Below are 18739 nucleotides of genomic sequence, written 5' to 3'. Positions count from 1 at the left end.
GGATGTAGTCTGAATACAAGTCTTTTGTCAGTTATATGTATTAAGAATATTTTCTCCCAGTTTGTGCCTTGCTTATTCATTTTCTTAATAATATCTTTTTGATGAGCAGTTTTAAATTTTATTGAAGTCTATTTTGTCAATTAATTTTTTATTATGGTTAATGCTTTCTGGGTCCTAAGAAATCTCTTAAAGTAGCTCTTTAGTTTTAGTATTTACATTTAGGTATATGATTTATCTTAAATTAATTTTTGTGAATGGTATGAAGTATGGGTTGAGGTTCATTTTTCTTTCTTCTATATGAATACTCAGACGTTCCAGTTCTCAAAAAATTGCTCTGATGCCTTGGTTGAAAATCAACTGACTATACATGTGTGGGTGTATTTCTGAACTTTTTATTGGTATCTATGCCAAGAACATAATGTCTTCATTACTGTAAGCTTAAACCAAGTTTTGAAACCATGAGGAATAAATTTTCCTTTTTGAAAATCGTTCTGGCTATTCTAAGACCTTTGAATTTCTATGTAAATTTCAGAAGTATCTTCTTAATTTCTGGAAAAAAAAAAGAAGCCTCTTGGGATTCTAATTGGGATTAGATTGAACCAACAGATTTACTGAGAGAGTATTGGCAGCTTAACAAATACAGTCTTCTGATCCATAAACAACATGCCCCCATTTATTTAGGTCTTCAATTTCTCTCAGCAATGTTTTATAGCTTTCACTGTAAAGGTCTAACATATATTTTGTTAAATTTATTCCTGAATATTTAATATTTTTCATGGTATTGTAAATATTTTTAAGATTTAGAATTTTCAATTGTTTACTGCTACAACTTTGTATAGAAATATATAGAAACAATTGATTTTGGTATACTGCCATTGTATTCTGGGACCTTGATAAACTCAATTACGTTACTAGGTTTTCTTTAGTTTTTGTCGGTTCCCTAGAATTTTCTTTTTTATTAAAACATCTTTATTGGAGTATAATTGCTTTACAATGTTAATTTCTGCTGTATAACAAAGTAAATCAGCTATATGTATACATATATCTCCATATCTCCTCCCTCTTGTGCCTCCCTCACACCCTCCCTTTCCCACCTCTCTATGTGGCCACAAAGCACCGAGCTGACATCCCTGTTCTATGCAGCTGCTTCCCACTAGCTATCTATTTTACATTTGGTAGTATATATATGTCAATGCTACTCTCTCACTTCGTCCCAGGTTACCCTTCCCCTCCCCATGTCCTCAGCTTACCCTTCCCCTCCCCATGCATTTTCTATGTCTGCATTTTTATTCCTGCCCTACCCCTAGGTTCATCAGAACCATTTTTTTTTTTTAGATTCCATATATAGGTGTTAGGATATGGTATTTGTTTTTCTCTTTCTGACTTATTTCACTCTGTATGAGACTCTAGGCCCATCCACCTCACTACAAATAACTCAATTTCGTTTCTTTTTATGGCTGAGTAATATTCCATTGTATATATGTGCCACATCTTCTTTATCCAATCATCTGTTGATGGATACCTAGGTTGCTTCCATATCCTGGCTATTGTAAATAGTGCTGGAATGACATTGTGGTAGACGACTCTTTTTGAATTATGGTTTTCTCAGGGTATATGCCCAGTAGTGGGATTGCTGGGTCAGATGGTAGTTCTATTTTTAGTTTTTTAAGGAACCTCCATACTCTTCTCCATAGTGGCTGTATCAATTTACATTCCCACCAACAGTGCAAGAGTGTTCCCTTTTCTCCACACACTCTCCAGCATTCATTGTTTCTAGATTTTTTGATGATGGCCATTCTGACCGGTGTGAGATGATATCTCATTGTGCTTTTGATTTGCATTCCTCTAATGATTAGTGATGTTAAGCATCTTTTCAAGTGTTTGTTGGCAACTGGTATGTCTTCTTTGGAGAATTGTCTATTTAGGTGTTCAGCCCACTTTTGGATTGGGTTGTGTGTTTTTTGGATATTGAGCTGCATGAGCTGCTTGTATAATTTGGAGATTAATCCTTTGTCAGTTGCATCATTGGCAAATATTTTCTCCCATTCTGAGGGTTGTCTTTTCATTGTGTTTATGGTTTCCTTTTCTGTACAAAAGCTTTTAAGTTTCATTAGGCCACATTTGTTTATTTTTATTTCCATTGCTCTGGGGGGGGGTCAAAAGGATCTTGCTGTGACTTATATCATGGAGTGTTCTGGCTATGTTTTCCTCTAAGAGTTTTATAGTGTCTGGCCGTACGTACATTTAAGTGTTTAATCTATATTGAGTTTATTTTTGTGTATGGTGTTAGGAAGTGCTCTAATTTCATTCTTTTACATGTAGCTGTCCAGTTTTCCCAGCACCACTTATTGAAGAGGCTGTCTTTGTTCCATTGTATATTCTTGCCTCCCTTATCAAAGATAAGGTGACCATAAGAGCATGGGTTTATCTCTGGGCTTTCTATCCTGTTCCATTGATCTATATTTCTGTCTTTGTGCCAGTACCATACTGTCTTCATTACTGTAGCTTTGTAGTACAGTCTGAAGTCTGGAAGCCCGATTCCTCCAGCTGTTTTTCTTTCTCAAGTTTGCTTTGGCTTTTCGGGGTCTTTTGTGTTTCCATACAAATTGTGAAATTTTTTGTTCTATTTCTGTGAAAAATGCCATTGGTAGTTTGATAGGGATTGCATTGAATCTGTAGATTGCTTTGGGTAGTATAGTCATTTTCACAATGTTGATTCTTCTAATCCAAGAACCTGGTATATATCTCCATCTATTTGTATCATCTTTAATTTCCTTCATCAGGGTCTTATAGTTTTCTGCATACAGGTCTTTTGTCTCCTTAGGTAGGTTTATTCCTAGGTACTTTATTCTTTTTGTTGCAATGGTAAATGGGAGTGTTTCCTTAATTTCTCTTTCAGATTTTTCATCAGTAGTGTATAAGAATTCAAGAGATTTCTGTGCATTAATTTTGTATCCTGCTACATTACCCAATTCACTGATTAGCTCTAGTAGTTTTCTGGTAGCATCTTTAGGATTCCCTGTGTATAGTATCATGTCATCTGCAAACAGCGACAGTTTTGCTTCTTTTCTGATTTGGATTCCTTTTATTTCTTTTTATTCTCTGATTGCAGTGGCTAACACTTCCTAAACTATGTTGAATAATAGTGGTGAGAGTGGGCAACCTTGTCTTGTTCCTGATCGTAGAGGAAATGGTTTAGTTTTTCACCATTGAGAATGATGTTGACTGTGGGTTGGTCATATATGGCCTTTATTATGTTGAGGTAAGTGCCCCCTATGCCTACTTTCTGGACAGTTTTTATCATAAATGGGTGTTGAACTTTTTCGAAGGTTTTTTCTGCATCTATTGAGATGATCATATGGTTTTTCTCCTTCAACTTGTTAATATGGTGTATCACATTGATTGATTTGCATATACTGAAGAATCCTTGCATTCCTGGGATAAACCCCTCTTGATCATGGTGTATGGTCCTTTTAATGTGCTGCTGGATTATGTTTGTTAGTATTTTGTTGAGGATTTTCACATCTGTGTTCATCAGTGATATTGGCCTGTAGTTTTCTTTTTTTGGAAGGGACATCTTTGTGTGGTTTTGGTATTAGGGTGATGGTGGCCTGGTAGAATGCGTTTGGGAGTGTTCCTCCCTCTGCTATATTTTGGAAGAGCTTGAGAAGGAAAGATGTTAGCTCTTTTCTAAATTTTGATAGAATTCACCTGTGAATACATCTGGTCCTGGGCTTTTGTTTGTTGGAAGATTTTTTTTTTTTTTTTTTTTTTTTTTTTTTTTGCTGTACGCGGGCCTCTCACTGTTGTGGCCTCTCCCGTTGCGGAGCACAGGCTCCGGACGCACAGGCTCAGCGGCCATGGCTCACGGGCCCAGCCGCTCCGCGGCATATGGGATCCTCCCAGACCGGGGCACGAACCCGTATCCCCTGCATCGGCAGGCGGACTCTCAACCACTGCGCCACCAGGGAGGCCCTGTTGGAAGATTTTTAATCACAGTTTCAATTTCAGTGTGTGTGACTGGTCTGTTTATATTTTCTACTTCTTCCTGGTTCAGTCTCGGAAGGTTGTGGTTTTCTAAGAACTTGTCCATTTCTTCCAGGTTGTCCATTTTATTGGCATATCGTTGCTTGTAGTAATCTCTCATGATCCTTTGTATTTCTTCAGTGTTAGTTGTTATTTCTTCTTTTTCATTTCTGATTCTGTTGATCTGAGTCTTCTCCAATTTTTTCTTGATGAGTTTGGTTAATGGTTTATCAATTTTGTTTATCTTCTCAAAGAACCAGCTTTTACTTTTATTGATCTTTATTACGTTTCCTTCATTTCTTTTTCATTTATTTCTGATCTGATCTTTATGATTTCTTTCCTTCTGCTAACTTTGGGTTTTTTTTTTGTTCTTCTTTCTCTCATTGCTTTAGGTGTAAGGTTAGGTTGTTTATCTGACGTTTTTGTTATTTCTTGAGGTAGGATTGTATTGCTATAAACTTCCCTGTTAGAACTGCTTTTGTTGCATCCCATAGGTTTTGGGTCGTTGTGTTTTCATTATCATTTGTTCCTAGGTATTTTTTGACTTCCTCTTTGATTTCTTCAGTGATCTCTTGGTTATTTAGTGGCATATTGTTTAGCCTCCATGTGTTTGTATTTTTCAATTTTTTCCCTGTAATTGATATCTAGTCTCAGAGCATTGTGGTCAGAAAAGATACTTGATACGACTTCAATTTTCTTAAATTTACCAAGGCTTGATTTGTGAGCCAAGATAAGATCTATCCTGGAGAATGTTCCATGGGCACTTGAGAAGAAAGTGTATTCTGTTGTTTTTGGATGGAATGTCCTATAAATATCAATTAACTCCATCTTGCTTAATGTATCATTGAAAGTTTATGTTTCCTTATTTATTTTCACTTTGGATGATCTGTCCATTGGTGAAAGTGGGGTGTTAAAGTCCCCTACTATGAATGTATTACTGTCGATTTCCCCTTTTATGGCTGTTAGCATTTGCATTATGTACTGAGGTGCTCCTATGTTGGGTGCATAAATATTTACAATTGTTATATCTTCTTCTTGGATTGATCCCTTGATCATTATGTAGTGTCCTTATTTGTCTCTTATAATAGTCTTTATTTTAAAGTCTATTTTGCCTGATATGAGAATTGCTATTCCAGCTTTCTTTTGATTTCCATTTGAATGCAATATCTTCTTCCATTCCCTCACTTTCAATCTATATGTGACCCTAGGTCTGAAGTGGGCCCCTTGTAGACAGCATATATATGGGTCTTGTTTTTGTATCCATTCAGCCAGTCTGTGTCTTTTGGTTGAGCATTAAGTCCATTTACATTTAAGGTAATTATCAATATGTATGTTCCTATTAACATTTTCTTAATTGTTTTGGGTTTGTTATTGTAGGTCTTTTCCTTCTCTTGTGTCTCCTGCCTAGAGAAGTTCCTTTAGCATTTGTTGTAAAGCTGGTTTGCTGGTGCTGAATTCTCTTAACTTTTGCTCATCTGTAAAGGTTTTAATTTCTCTGTCAAATCTGATTGAAATTCTTGCTGGGCAGAGTAATGTTGGTGGTAGGTTTTTCCCTTTCATCACTTTAAATATGTCCGGCCACTCACTTCTGGCTTCCAGAGTTTCTGCTGAACGATCAGCTGTTAACCTTATAGAGATTCCCTTGTATGTTATTTGCTGCTTTTAATATTTTTCCTTTGTAGTTAATTTTTGATAGTTTGATAAATATGTGTCTTGGCATGTTTCTCCTTGGATTTATCCTGTATGGGATTCTCTGCACTTCCTGGACTTAATTTACTATTTCCTTTCCCATGTTAGGGAAGTTTTCAACTATAATCCCTTGAAGTATTTTCTCAGACCCTTCCTTTTTCACTTATTTTTCTGGGACCCCTATGATTCGAATGTTGGTGTGTTTAATGTTGTCCCACGGGTCTCTTTTCATTCTTTTTTCTTTATTGTGTTCTGAGGCAGTTATTTCCACTATTTTATCTTCCAGGTCACTTATCCATTGTTCTGTCTCAGTTATTCTGCTATTGATTCCTTCTAGAGAATTTTAAATTTCATTTATTGTGTTGTTCATCATTGTTTGTTTGCTCTTTAGTTCTTCTAGGTCCTTGTTAAACGTTTCTTGCATTTTCTCCATTCTATTTCCAAGATTTTGGATCATCTCTACTATCATTATTCTGAATTCTTTTTCAGGCAGACTGCCAATTTCCTCTTCATTTGTTTGGTCCGGTGGGTCTTTACCTTGCTCCTTCATCTGCTGCATATTTCTCTTTCTTCTGATTTTGTTTAACTTACTGCATTTGCGGTCTCCTTTTCACAGGCTGCAGGTTTGTAGTTCCCATTGTTCTTGGTGTCTGTCCCTGGTGGGTGAGGTTGGTTCAGTGGCTTGTTTAGGCTTCCTGGTAGAGGGGACTGGTGCCTGTGCTCCTGTGGGTGGGGCTGGATCTTGTCTCTCTGGTGGGCAGGGCTGCGTCTGGTGGTGTGTTTTGCAGTGTCTGTGAACATATTATGATTTTAGGCAGCCTCTCTGCTAATGGGTGGGGTTTTGTCCCTCTCTTGCTAGTTGTTTGGTAAGGGGCATCCAGCACTGGAGCTTGCTGGCCATTGGGTGGAGCAGGGTCTTAGTGTTGAGACGGAGATCTCTGGGAGAGCTCTTGCCGATTTTCGTTATGTGGTTCCGGGAGGTCTCTGGTGGTCCAGTGTCCTGGACTCGGCTCTCCCACCTTGGAGGCTCAAGCCTGACACCCGGCCAGAGCATGAAGACCCTTCTAAAACGAATAGTGCTCACGGTCTTTTCCATCCACAATCCAGAGGGATTCATCCAGCCAAGCGTGTTGCTCTGTATCTTTCAGCTCACTGATCCCAATCCAGTGTTCATGCACACTGCATGCATTTGAGACACACCAGGGAGAGTCTCTGCATGTCTGAAGTAAGGTCCCGGAGCAACACCTCACTGTGTGCAGCAGACAGCGGGCAGGACATGGCAGTCCTCTCTAGAATTTTCTACAAGATGATTATGTTGTCTGAAAAGAGAGAAACTTTTATTTCTTCTTTTTCAATCTGTATGTTTTAAAATTTCTCTTTATTATCTTATTGCACTTGCTGGGACCTCTAATGCAATGCTGAATCGCAGCAGTCGGTGTGGATATCTTTGCTTTGTTCCCCATCTTAGGAGGTAAGTATTGATAATATTTCACCATTAAGTATCATTTAGTTGTAGGTTTTTTATAGAGGCCTTTTATCAGGCTCAGCAAGTTTCCTTCTATTACTAGTTTGATGTGAGTTTTCATTTTAATGGCTAATGAATTTTCATCAAATGATTTTTCTACATACATTGAGATGACTTTATGACTTTTTCCCTTTATTCTGTTAATGTGAAAAATTACACTGACTAATTTTCAAGTGTAAGACTAACCTTGAATTCTTGGAATAAACACCACTTGGTCATGATGTTAAGGATCCATGTGTCTATGTTCTTGAGTGATATTGATTTATAGTTCTCTTTTGGGAATTAATATATTTCCTGGTTTTGGTATCAGAATTATGCTGGCCACATTTTATTAAGTGAATTGAAAAATGTTCCTTCTCCTTTATTATCTGAGAGAGAGAATTATTCTTTCCTTAAATGTTTGGTTAGATTTACCCATAAAGCCATCCGAACCTGTACATTTTTAAATGTTTTATGTTTTAAATGTTTTAAATTACAAATTCATTTTCTAAAAATAGATATAAGCCTACTCAGATTTTCTATTTCTTTTAGTATCAGTTTTAGTAATGTGTCTTTAAAAGAATTTTCCCACTTAATCTAAGTTGTCAAATTTATTAGTATACAATTGTTCATAATATTCCCTTATTTTCCTTTTTCCTTACATTCATTCTTGATATTGACAATGTGTGTGTGTTCTTTTTTTCTTGATTAGTCTAGGTTTATCACTTAGTAAATATTTTCAAAAATCCAAATTTGGTTTCAGTGATTTTTCTCCATTGCCCATTTTCCATTTCATTGACTTATTCTCTTGATTATTTCTTTCTGCATACTTTAGATGCCTCTAATGCATCTCACAAATTTTAGTATGCTTTATTTTCCGTACCATTTAAAATTAGTAAAAATATCAGTTAAAATATTTGCTAATATTCCCTGTTAGTTTTCTTTTACTTATAGGTTATTTAGAAGTATGTTGCTTTATTTTCAAGTACTTGAGGATTTTTCAATTATATTTTTGTTACTAATTTCCATCTAATTCCATTTAGCCACAGAATATAATTTGTATGATTTCAGTCTTTTTAACTTTGCTGAGATTAATACAGCCTAATATACCATATATCTTGGTGAACATTCAATGCATACTTGAATATAGTGTTATTCTGCAATTGTTAGATTAAACATCCTAGAAATGTCAAATAAGTCAGGTTGACTGATAGCATTTTTCAAGTTTACTGATTTTCTGTTAATTTCTGAGAGGGGAGTGTTGAAATCGTCATCTATAATTGTGTATTTATCTTTCTCCAGTTCTGTTAGTTTTTGCTTCATGCATTTGCAAGCACTGTTACTAGCTATGTACACATGTAGGATGTTATATCTTCTACATGTTTGACCCCCTTATCATTATGAAATATTCCTCTTTACATAATATTCCTTGTCCTGCAGTCTACTTTGACTGATATTAATAGAGAGCCATTCTAGCTTTCTTATAATTTGTGTTTGCAAGGTAAAACTTTTTCTATTAAAATTTTTTAACCTACCTGTGTCCTTAAATTTAATGTGCACTGCTTATAAACAGAATATAATTGTCTCACTTTTTATTCAATCTAACAATTTCTGTCTTTCTGTTGGAGTGTTTAGTCCATTTCCATTTAATGTAATTATTCTGATGTGTTTGATTTTAAGGCTACCAATTTATTTGTTTTCAATCTGTCCCATCTGCTCTTTGTTTAGTTCTCCTGTAATTTGGATTGAATATATTTTTAGTGCCCCATTAATTTCCTCAATTTGTTGATTAGCAATTTGTTGATTAGCTATATTTGTTGATTAGTTGTTCTTTTACTTTTTGCTATGGTTGCCAAAGTTTGCAATATGAATCTTTAACTTCTAACAATTTAACCCTGAATAAATATTAGAATATCTTCTGGATAAGAACCTCATAAAAGTATACTACCATCTCTGTGTTATTATTGTCACATATTTTACTTCTACATTGTTATTTTTGCTTTCAACAATCAAATACTTTGAAAGAATTTATGATATGAATAAAGAACCTTTTAGATTTACCTATTAATTTACCATTACTTGTCCTCTTCATTCTCTCATTTAGATCCAAATTTCTATCTGGCACATTTTTTTCAGCCTGAATAACTTCCTTTAATATTTCTGTAGTGCAGGTTTGCTGATAGCCAATTCTCTCAACTTTTTAGTCTGAAAATGTTCTTATTTTCCTCCAATTTTTTTTCTTTTGTTTTTGTTTCCTTTGCGATACGCGGGCCTCTCACCGCTGTGGCCCCTCCCGTTGCGGAGCACAGGCTCCGGCCGCGCAGGCCCAGCGGCCATGGCTCATGGGCCCAGCCACTCCGCAGCATGTGGGATCCTCCAGGACCGGGGCACGAACCCGCGTCCCCTGTATCGGCAGGCGGACCCTCAACCACTGCGCCATCAGGGAAGCCCTTTGCTCCAATTTTTGAAGAATATTTTCACTAGATAAAGAATTCTAAGTTGACAGGTTTAAACATTTTTTTCCCTAGCACTATTTCATTGTCTTCCTACTTTCATTGCTTCTGATAGAAAGCTGGTGATATATTTTATCATTGTTCTCTTGTGTATAATTGATTTTTTCTCTTCTTGCTGCTTGTTAAGATTTTATCATTGAGTTTTAGCAATTTAATTATGACATACCATGGTGTGATCTTTGTGGGGTTTTTTGTGGTTTTTTTTTTTTTTTTTTTTTTTTAGTTATGATATACCATGGTGTGATCTTGGTGTGGTTTTTGTGTGTTTCTCAGCTCATAGTTTGTTGAGCTTACTGGATCTATGGGTATAGTTTTCAAAATTTGAAAAATTTCAACCATGATTTCTATAAAGTTTCTCCTGCTCAATCTCTTTTTGCTCTCCTTATAGTACTCCAATTACACATATATTAGACTGACAGATATTGTTTCACAGGCCATTCAGACTATATTCTTTTTTTTTTTTCCAAGCTTTTCCCCTCTCTCTGTGCTTCAGTTTGAAGAGTTTCTATATTCTTTTTTTTTTTTTTTTTTTTTTTTTTTTTTTGCGGTATGCGGGCCTCTCACTGTTGTGGCCTCCCCCGTTGCGGAGCACAGGCTCCGGATGCGCAGGCCCAGCGGCCATGGCTCACGGGCCCAGCCGCTCCACGGCATATGGGATCCTCCCAGACCGGGGCACGAACCCGTATCCCCTGCACCGGCAGGCGGACTCTCAACCACTGCGCCACCAGGGAGGCCCGAGTTTCTATATTCTTGACTTCAATTTTACTGATATTCCCCAGTGTTTAACTTAGTGTTAAGTCTATCCAGTGAAACTTTCATTTCAACATTGTATTTTTCCAAATTTCTTTTCATAGTTTCCTTTTTCCATTGGGGTTTCTTAATTTGCTCCCTCATTATGTTCAAAGTTTCCTTTAAATCCTCTAATATATTTATAATAGTTATTTTAAGGCCCTTGAATTTTTATTCTGTGATTTTTCTCCTGGTTATGGATCATGTTTACCTAGTTCGCCTATCTAGTATCCATTTTTTAAAAATTGTATGCTGGACATTATGGCTACTAAGTTTTGGGGCTTTTGGGTTTCATTGTTTTTCTTAGAAGAGTCCTAAAGATGTTCCAGGTGGAAGTTTATTTGCAGATCATCTTGACCTTTTGATGTGAGTTTTTATATTTGTTAGGTCAGGTCAGAGGTGACCTTTTCTCCAGGACTAGATAAGTGCCATTTCTAAGTAATATTGTCTTTCTGGAATTTCTCCTGTATGTGTTCAGTGATACCTCTTCACTCTGGCCAGAACTTGAATATCTCCTAGCCCTGTGTGTCACAGCTGCTTAGTAGGTGTTCTTTCCCTAGGGGCTGGTCTGTGATTACTTCAGGGGGTCCTACTGTAAGCATGCACGAAGGTTCAAGAAGACCCTGATGTATATTTCTGAAGCTCCTCTCAGATACACTAACCTACAAATTCTGGCTACCTCAGTCTCAGTCATCCTTAACTCTGATCTCTGTCTCTATTCAGCAAGATGCCATGCCCTGTCTGGGCTCCCATCTCTGCATTGCAGTCCAGAATGGGTCTTCAGAAAGCTTGGGAATATAGGACTCATCTCATTTGTTTCTCTCTTTTAAAAGTATGTTGCCTGCTATCCAAATGGTTGAAAAGTCTTATTTCAAATATTTTTTTCCAATTTTATATTTGTTTATAGTAGGAAGGACAGTTTGATACCAGATATTCTGTCATGGTCAGAAACAGCAATCTAAGCAGTCATTTAAGCTCCTACAGGATATTTCCCTTGTTGGTAGCACATGTACTTTGCCAATTTCCAGCCCTAGATTAATTCAGTGCCATTTTCTCCCTTTTTTTCACTAATTTAAATCCTGAATTATCTTTTATATCTATTCTCCTCTTCTACTTCTTTGCTACTACACTAATTCAGGCTAATATGACTCACCTGGACTTCGCACAGCCTTTTAATTGGTCTCTCTGCCTCTAGCTCTTTTTATTCTGACATTGTACTCATTTTCTAGAATACAGATAATATTGTGAAACTTCTCCACATTAAAATTTAAAAAGAAATCTCTAATGGACTGAAAATTTAAATTTCTTATCATGGCTTTCAAGGCCCTTCATGGTTTCATCTAGTCTTCTTTTCCAGCATTGTGATTCTGTACATTCCCATTATACAACCCAGTTAAGGGATCAAACGTGACATGAACTTCCATGCTTTTATTTGTGTGTATTCACAATTTAGCACAAGTATCTCCACTTATAACAAGCTCCAACTTGGCTAGAAAAGTCTGATATTTTCCTTTAGCAGCATTTGTTTCCTAAGACTAGTTTGGTGTTAACCACTGCCCATCATCATTAACTTGTTTATATGTTTGCCTCCTCTGCCTATTATAATCTCATGGATGAGAAGACTGCACCATTCACCTTTGGATTCACATCTTTTGGCACAGACCTTGGCCTACAGCAGGGGCTCAAAAGGTATTTGTTAATTGAAATAAACTGCAAGTTCAGATGTTTATTATGATAACATATTCACAAATTAATAAACATGGATTCAGGTCAAGAGAAAATAGTAAATAACAATATCAACTAACATTAACTAAGCACTTACTATGAGCTTGGCACTATTCTAAGTAATAACTCATTTAATAGTAACAACTCCCCTGTGAAGTAGGTTCTATAATTGTCACGACCTAACCAATGAGAAAACTGAAGCACACAGAGATAATATGGGCCCACAGACAGGAAGTGACAACAGCTAGGTTTCAAACCCCTACAATCTAGCTCTCAAGGCCAGATTTTACCTCTAACACTACTCTGCCTGTTCAAGTGATTTGAAAATAGGGTGACCTAAAGCTGGGTAATCATTCATTTTCCAGAACAAATATTTTTATGTAGTTGTCCCTATTTCACATAACCATTCAGGGTCAGCAGAGAAAAGCATGAAACTGCTCATTTTCCCAAATCTCTTCAACACCCACATTAGACAGGTGAGTAGAGAGAGTGAAAAACAAGTATTATTAAATGATATGCACATGAAAACATTTACAAACCCTCAAATAAGTACCACAGACACTACAGTGGATTCTAGGTTAGAATGACTTCATTGAGAGACATTCTCTAACTATGTCTTAAATACACATCTAAAAAAATCTGCCTCCTCCATTCTCTGTTCATTTAATGGCACTTAAGAAATTAAATACTGTTAAGAACCAAAAAATTTCCAAATCACTAGCTCTATGGGAAAAATTATCTTTGAGGGGAAACTTTAAAAACACTATGCCACTCTTTCAGTTTGTAATAAAATCTATAACATATTCTGTCAGAGTTGTGGTTCAAGAAAGTACAACTCCTAAAGAGTAATTCTATCTATCTAAATGACAAACACTGGGTATTTAAGTGGTAAAGGTTACTAAAGGTAACCTTTACTAGGTTACTAAAATAATTTGGCATTGTAATTTATCATACTACTTTGTTATATCTCCAATGAAAGATTTATTCTCAGCAATATCTTATAACTGAACTTCCTATTCAAATGGAATTAAATTCACTGTACATTAATACATACTTTGGTGGCAAGACATTGATGTTCATCTGATACCATCACCAACTGACTGAAATTATATTAAAGAAGAAGTAAGATTGATTTCAGTGAGTCTTGACTAAGTGGCTACCCCCACTGTTTAATATGATGGTTATTAATTTTTAAAACTGTTCTTGTCATTGAAAACCTAAATTAAAAGTATAAATTTTTATAATTTAAATGTTAAAATCAATCCATCATAATTAAGAATAACATGAAAAATAAAATTTTTTATTTGAAAGGTTGAACATTCTATGGTAACTGGAACAGTAAGTGGTCTCTAAATAAATATTCATGTTGGTGTGGCTATAAAAATATTAACTTTATTTGCTGCCTCTGGTTATGTGAAGGCTTTAGTTAAAGAACCAAGGCAAAGTGGACCATTCGGCAATTATCCTCTAAATCAGGGGTTGCAAACTATATGCCTAGAGGTCCGTGGCAGGTCACTTAAATGAGTGAAGCAGGAAGGGTCTGACTGCACCCACATCCTTATGAGTGGAGAGGACTGAACTTCACAGGAGAGCTTAAAGCTCCATTAAAAGTGTGCAGTTGCCACTCTGCTCTAGCTGACTGCTTGCTGCGCAAGAAAGCGGACTCAATGTTAACTTCTGATTTTTTTAAAAAAGAGGTCAGAAATTTTATGTGAAATCTCCTGATTTACAAATGTTAGCTGAAGTGCTTTTAAAATACTGTATTTTGAGGTTTATCACCAAAATATCTATGGCTCTTAAAAAGTAGAACGAAGTGAAGAGTGCTTTGGCAAAAGGCAGAGAACTGAGGCCAACATCACACCAACACCAGGGAGGACCCCAGGCATGGCATTTTAAATGGGTGGAGGGCTCTCTGTCACTTTGCTGCTCTCTCTAGAAATTTCCCTTAAACAAGACTCAGCTTTAATTCAATAAGGGCTCATTTGGAATAGACTATGTTAGCAATGGAAAGGAAAGACCCTCCCTCTGCTGCTGTAGCATCTCCTGGATTGGGAGGAAAATGAGGGGAAATGAGAGCAAGTATTAGAACCGAGTTTCTTAATATTTGCTTGAGTACTCCTGGACATTTATGGAATAGGCAGGCACATTTAGAAAGCTTATACAATTTGTCCATGATAAACTCATTCTTTAATCTCCCAAGTCAGGAGGCACATTAAGACTTGCCAATTTGTTCAACAAACATTTATTGAGCACTTACTACTTGCCATGTACATAGGCACTAGGGATAAAAACCAAATGAGTCATGCTTACAGCCTAAAAGGGGAGATAGGTTAAGTAAACAGACGATTGAAGTGCAGGGTGAAGAAGTGTTATAAGAATTATGAATTTGTGAATGGTAATGATGTGCTGTACCCAAAATGTCTAATCAATCAGCAGAGGGGAAATCATGGAGGGTGTCCTGGAAGAAGTAGCACCTAAAGAGCAAATAGGAGATATAATCCTTATTTAAAGCTTGGTCCATGCCAGGCACTGTTCTAAAAGCCTATGTTTATTAACTCATGTAAATTCCCACAACAACCTTAGTAGTATGCATGCCTCATATTATCTGCATTTTATAAATGAGGAAAATGAACACAGGAACTTGCACAGGGCCACATAACTAGTAAGTGTCAGAACTCAGATGCCATGCTCTTAACTCCTATGTTTATATTTCACAAAATATAGAATAATTAGGACATACTATAAGTAGTTATGATTTGATGATTTCATTGGGATGGGGAACACTATAGAAACAAATACCTTGTCTTGCTTAGGACTGCCTTGAATTACGTGAGCAATTTTTCTAGATTCAAGACAAGTTCTAGGTATTTTGCTTTTCAAAATTTAGCATGAGCTGAAGTCACCTAAGATATAGACACCAGTTTGATTTTTTCACATTAGGATTTTTTTTTAAAAACAACTACATGTAATTTTCATGCCTGCATCTACTTTCTTTTATATTTTCTATTGAGCTGTCTCACTGGGGATGAGAGGATGAGGTAGATAGATGAGCTAAGACACACTGCCCCACAGGGCCTATTACAGCTATTTTCTTTTTAGTTTAAACAGTACATTCCTTATGTCATTAGACACCTGGCACTGCTAGCACATATTCCTCTTAAAGACTCATTTATTAAATATGAAAGATCGTTCAATGAAGTTTACTTCCTATGTCAGCAAGATATTTGTGTGGTTTACTTTTAACAGACAATATTTTGTTTTCAGATATTGTATTCCCACAAATGCCACTGGAAGGGTACACTGTGTGTGTGTGTGTGTTTGTGTGTGTGAAGATTATAGCCATGTACAGAATGATCAGTTCAGATTTTAATATGATATCCAGAAACTTCAGAGTTAGTTAACTGACAAGGGTGACTGAACTCACAGAAGCAAGGTAATGACAAACCTGATTGATTAACCACACACAGAATAGTGTATTAGTCTCATATATGGTTTAGCTCTTGGAAACCACCTAACACTGAACTCTAAACAATCTTAGATGAATAAGGAAATCATACTTAAATATAAGAGGATGAATATAATTTCATTTGTAAGGCACTAATGCACTTCCTTAACGTCTTAAATGACTAAACTTTAATAATTGAAGTATTTGCATTTAATCTTTGTACATTTATAAGTGTTTAGTACACAATGAATTAAAATAATTCTACTGCAAACAGAAACCATCAATTTATTCCAAAATCCAGTACCTATCTGTTACTGGGCTCAATCTCCAGGTTTTCCAGACTCAAAACCTCAAAGTTATCTTTGATTCCTCCCCTCTATTTATATCTACTTGAACATGAAGCCCAGTGGATCAGCCTACTGAAAGCAATGGTCAGGATGCTCTCATGTCTCCATCTTCCGTTCACACGGCCCACTGTCCTGACTCCTTCCTCCTACAACAAAACTTGTCAGTGAAGTTACTAATGGCCTCCTGATTGCCACATCCTAAATACTTCCAAATCTTGACATTTTTCTCTTACCAAAACTTCCTTGGTTTCCACCACACTGTACTTTGCTTCATGATTCACATCACTTTCTCATTGTTGCCCTGTCTCCTTCATGGATTCTTCTTCTTTTGCCCATCCTTTTTCTTGGGTAGGCCCTTGCATTTCCTCCTCTAGCCTCTTTTGTTGTTGTTGTTGCCATTCTTACTCTCTGTGCAGGCAGGCAATTTCATCATTCTCATGACTTTAAGTGCCACCTGTATGCTGAAGAAGCCCAAATATCCAGCTCATACCTCTCTCTAGGACTCTAACATACATGTACCCCCCAAATTCTCAATCTGAATGTCTCAGACTCCTTTATCAACATTTCCATCTTCCCTTTCTAACCTTGCTCTTTTTCCTGAATTTCTAGATATTGGTTCTGTCACCAATCATCCAAAGTAGAAAGTGAACTGAGAGCCATCCTTGACTTTTCCTTCTTCTTCATTTCTGACACCTAATTAATCTTCAATTAAATTTTTTAGTTATTTTTCAACTCTGTTTCCTCATCTCCACTCTGATTTCTATTTTCCAACTTTAGGACTCATCTCTCTTACACCTATATCATTCATCTACTCATCCATCCACTTACATAATTATTGAGTGTCTAGGAGGAGACAGGTACTGCTGCTCTAGGCACTGGGGATACGAGAGTGACAAAATGACACAAAACCCCTCTTACCTTCTTGTGACAATTGCACTGACTTTCTAACTGGTCCTGCTGGCCTCCAGTCTCATCTTTCCCACCCATCCTCCAAAGTGATGTTCTATCTAAAATGCAAATCTGACCATGCCCCCCTGCTGCAAGCCCTTCAAAAGCTCCCTATCACCTATGAGATAAAAGTCCAGGCTCCCTGCCTATAAATATAAGGCCTACCAGGAGGTTGCCCTGTTTTCTTCTCCAGCCTTACTACTTCCCTACCATTCTGGTCTCTCCTCAGCAACACTGGATTATTGGACGTGCCTACACATCTCATGCAGCTATTCTTAATGCTACTCTTTCTGTTCTAGGAATACCACCCCCACTTGAACTGGTTACTCCCTTCTCTCTTCTTCTTCTAATCTTTCAAGGCCCAGCTCAGGCATCCCCTTCTTCAGAAGCCCTTCTCTGATCACTCCCCTGGTGCTCCATAGTTCACTGTGGGTCCTGCTCTCACAGCATGTACCACATGATATGGAAAAGGTCTGTTTAAATATGTCTTAGCTCATTGGACCATAAGCTTCTGATGTTACCTTATATCCATTCCTCTACTGCTACTGCCCTAGTCCTCATTAACCCTAATCTGGAGTACTGCAAATGTTCTCTCCATCTCCATTTTCCAGCCCCTCTAAGCCATTCCAAACGTCACTACCAGATTAATCTTCCCAAAGCATAGAACTGACTGTATGTTCCTCTCCAAACCAAAAGTTTTAATGGCTTCCTTTTCTCTGCTACAGTGGCTCCCAAAGAGTGGAATATGCACCGTTTGTGAAATGGTTTTAGATGGTACATGGGCATGGCATTAAATGACTACAGATCACAGAATAAAAATTTCCATCCATCAGTTTTCTTTCAATCCTAATTATGCCCAAGAAAAAGCTTGAACATGTATCTAACTTTTGATAAACTCTTGTTAATAAAGAGCAGGCCTCAGGACAGAACCCTAAACAGGAAACAGTACTTAGCTAGACTTTAAAATACTGTTTTGTTTTCAGTTATCTTTATTGTAATGGTTAATTTTTATTTCTGGAAAGTTATACTGGTTTTCCATTTATAAGTGTGATATAAAGCTTTTAAAAAAATAAATTTATTTAAGTCAAAAAAGGCTGAGTTGGTTTAAAGGAGAGTATTATGTACATACTGGAACAGGTAGTACACAAACATGGTAAAGTCATGAGAGTAGTATTGAAATGACTAACATTTGAGAAAGACTAGTCAGTCGTATCAGGCCCAAACTTATTAGCCTGTAACCTACGGCTTACTTACTTATATATTATGCTGCTTTAGGTCTCAGAGGTTACACAAATCTCCCAACCTATATCAGGCTCTTGGATTATAGAACTGAGGTTTCCTTAAGGCTATTTTAAAAAATCTGGCAACAATGATGAATCATTCTCTGTCCTCCAAATATGTGCCACTTTCCAGCCTCTATGCTTCTACTCATGCTGTTCCTTCTGCTTGGAATGCTCGGTTTTTCATTTCTACCTATTGAAACTCTAGTCCTTCAAAGTCCATGCCAAGTGCAATCTCCTTCATGAAGCCTTTCCTTGTCCTGCAGTCAGATGGACTTCTTTCCCTCTCACTGTACCAATAGCACTTACTCTCTCTACTGTGCTTCCAATCACAGTTTTGGTGATATTCTAGATATTCAATTATATTCTCTCACCTAGTAGATCTTAAGCTCTTTCATGGAAGGAAAAGAAGAGTATAAATTTCTATTCATTTTTAATAACACCATGGAACTTAACAGAATGCCTCATACACA

General features: G+C 36.8%; 1 protein-coding gene across 12 annotated transcripts in view; it reads right to left on the bottom strand.

Moving 5' to 3' along the window:
* Positions 1 to 18739, bottom strand: part of CFAP20DC (CFAP20 domain containing) — a 287059-nt gene that overhangs the window by 173895 nt on the left and 94425 nt on the right. The gene's annotated exons all lie outside the window — the stretch shown is intronic.

Source organism: Mesoplodon mirus (assembly GCF_964341445.2).
Source record: "Mesoplodon mirus genome assembly, chromosome: 12".
NCBI lineage: Eukaryota > Metazoa > Chordata > Mammalia > Artiodactyla > Ziphiidae > Mesoplodon > Mesoplodon mirus.
The sequence above is the reverse complement of the archived record's forward strand: the minus strand, read 5'-3'. Positions and strand labels throughout refer to the sequence as shown.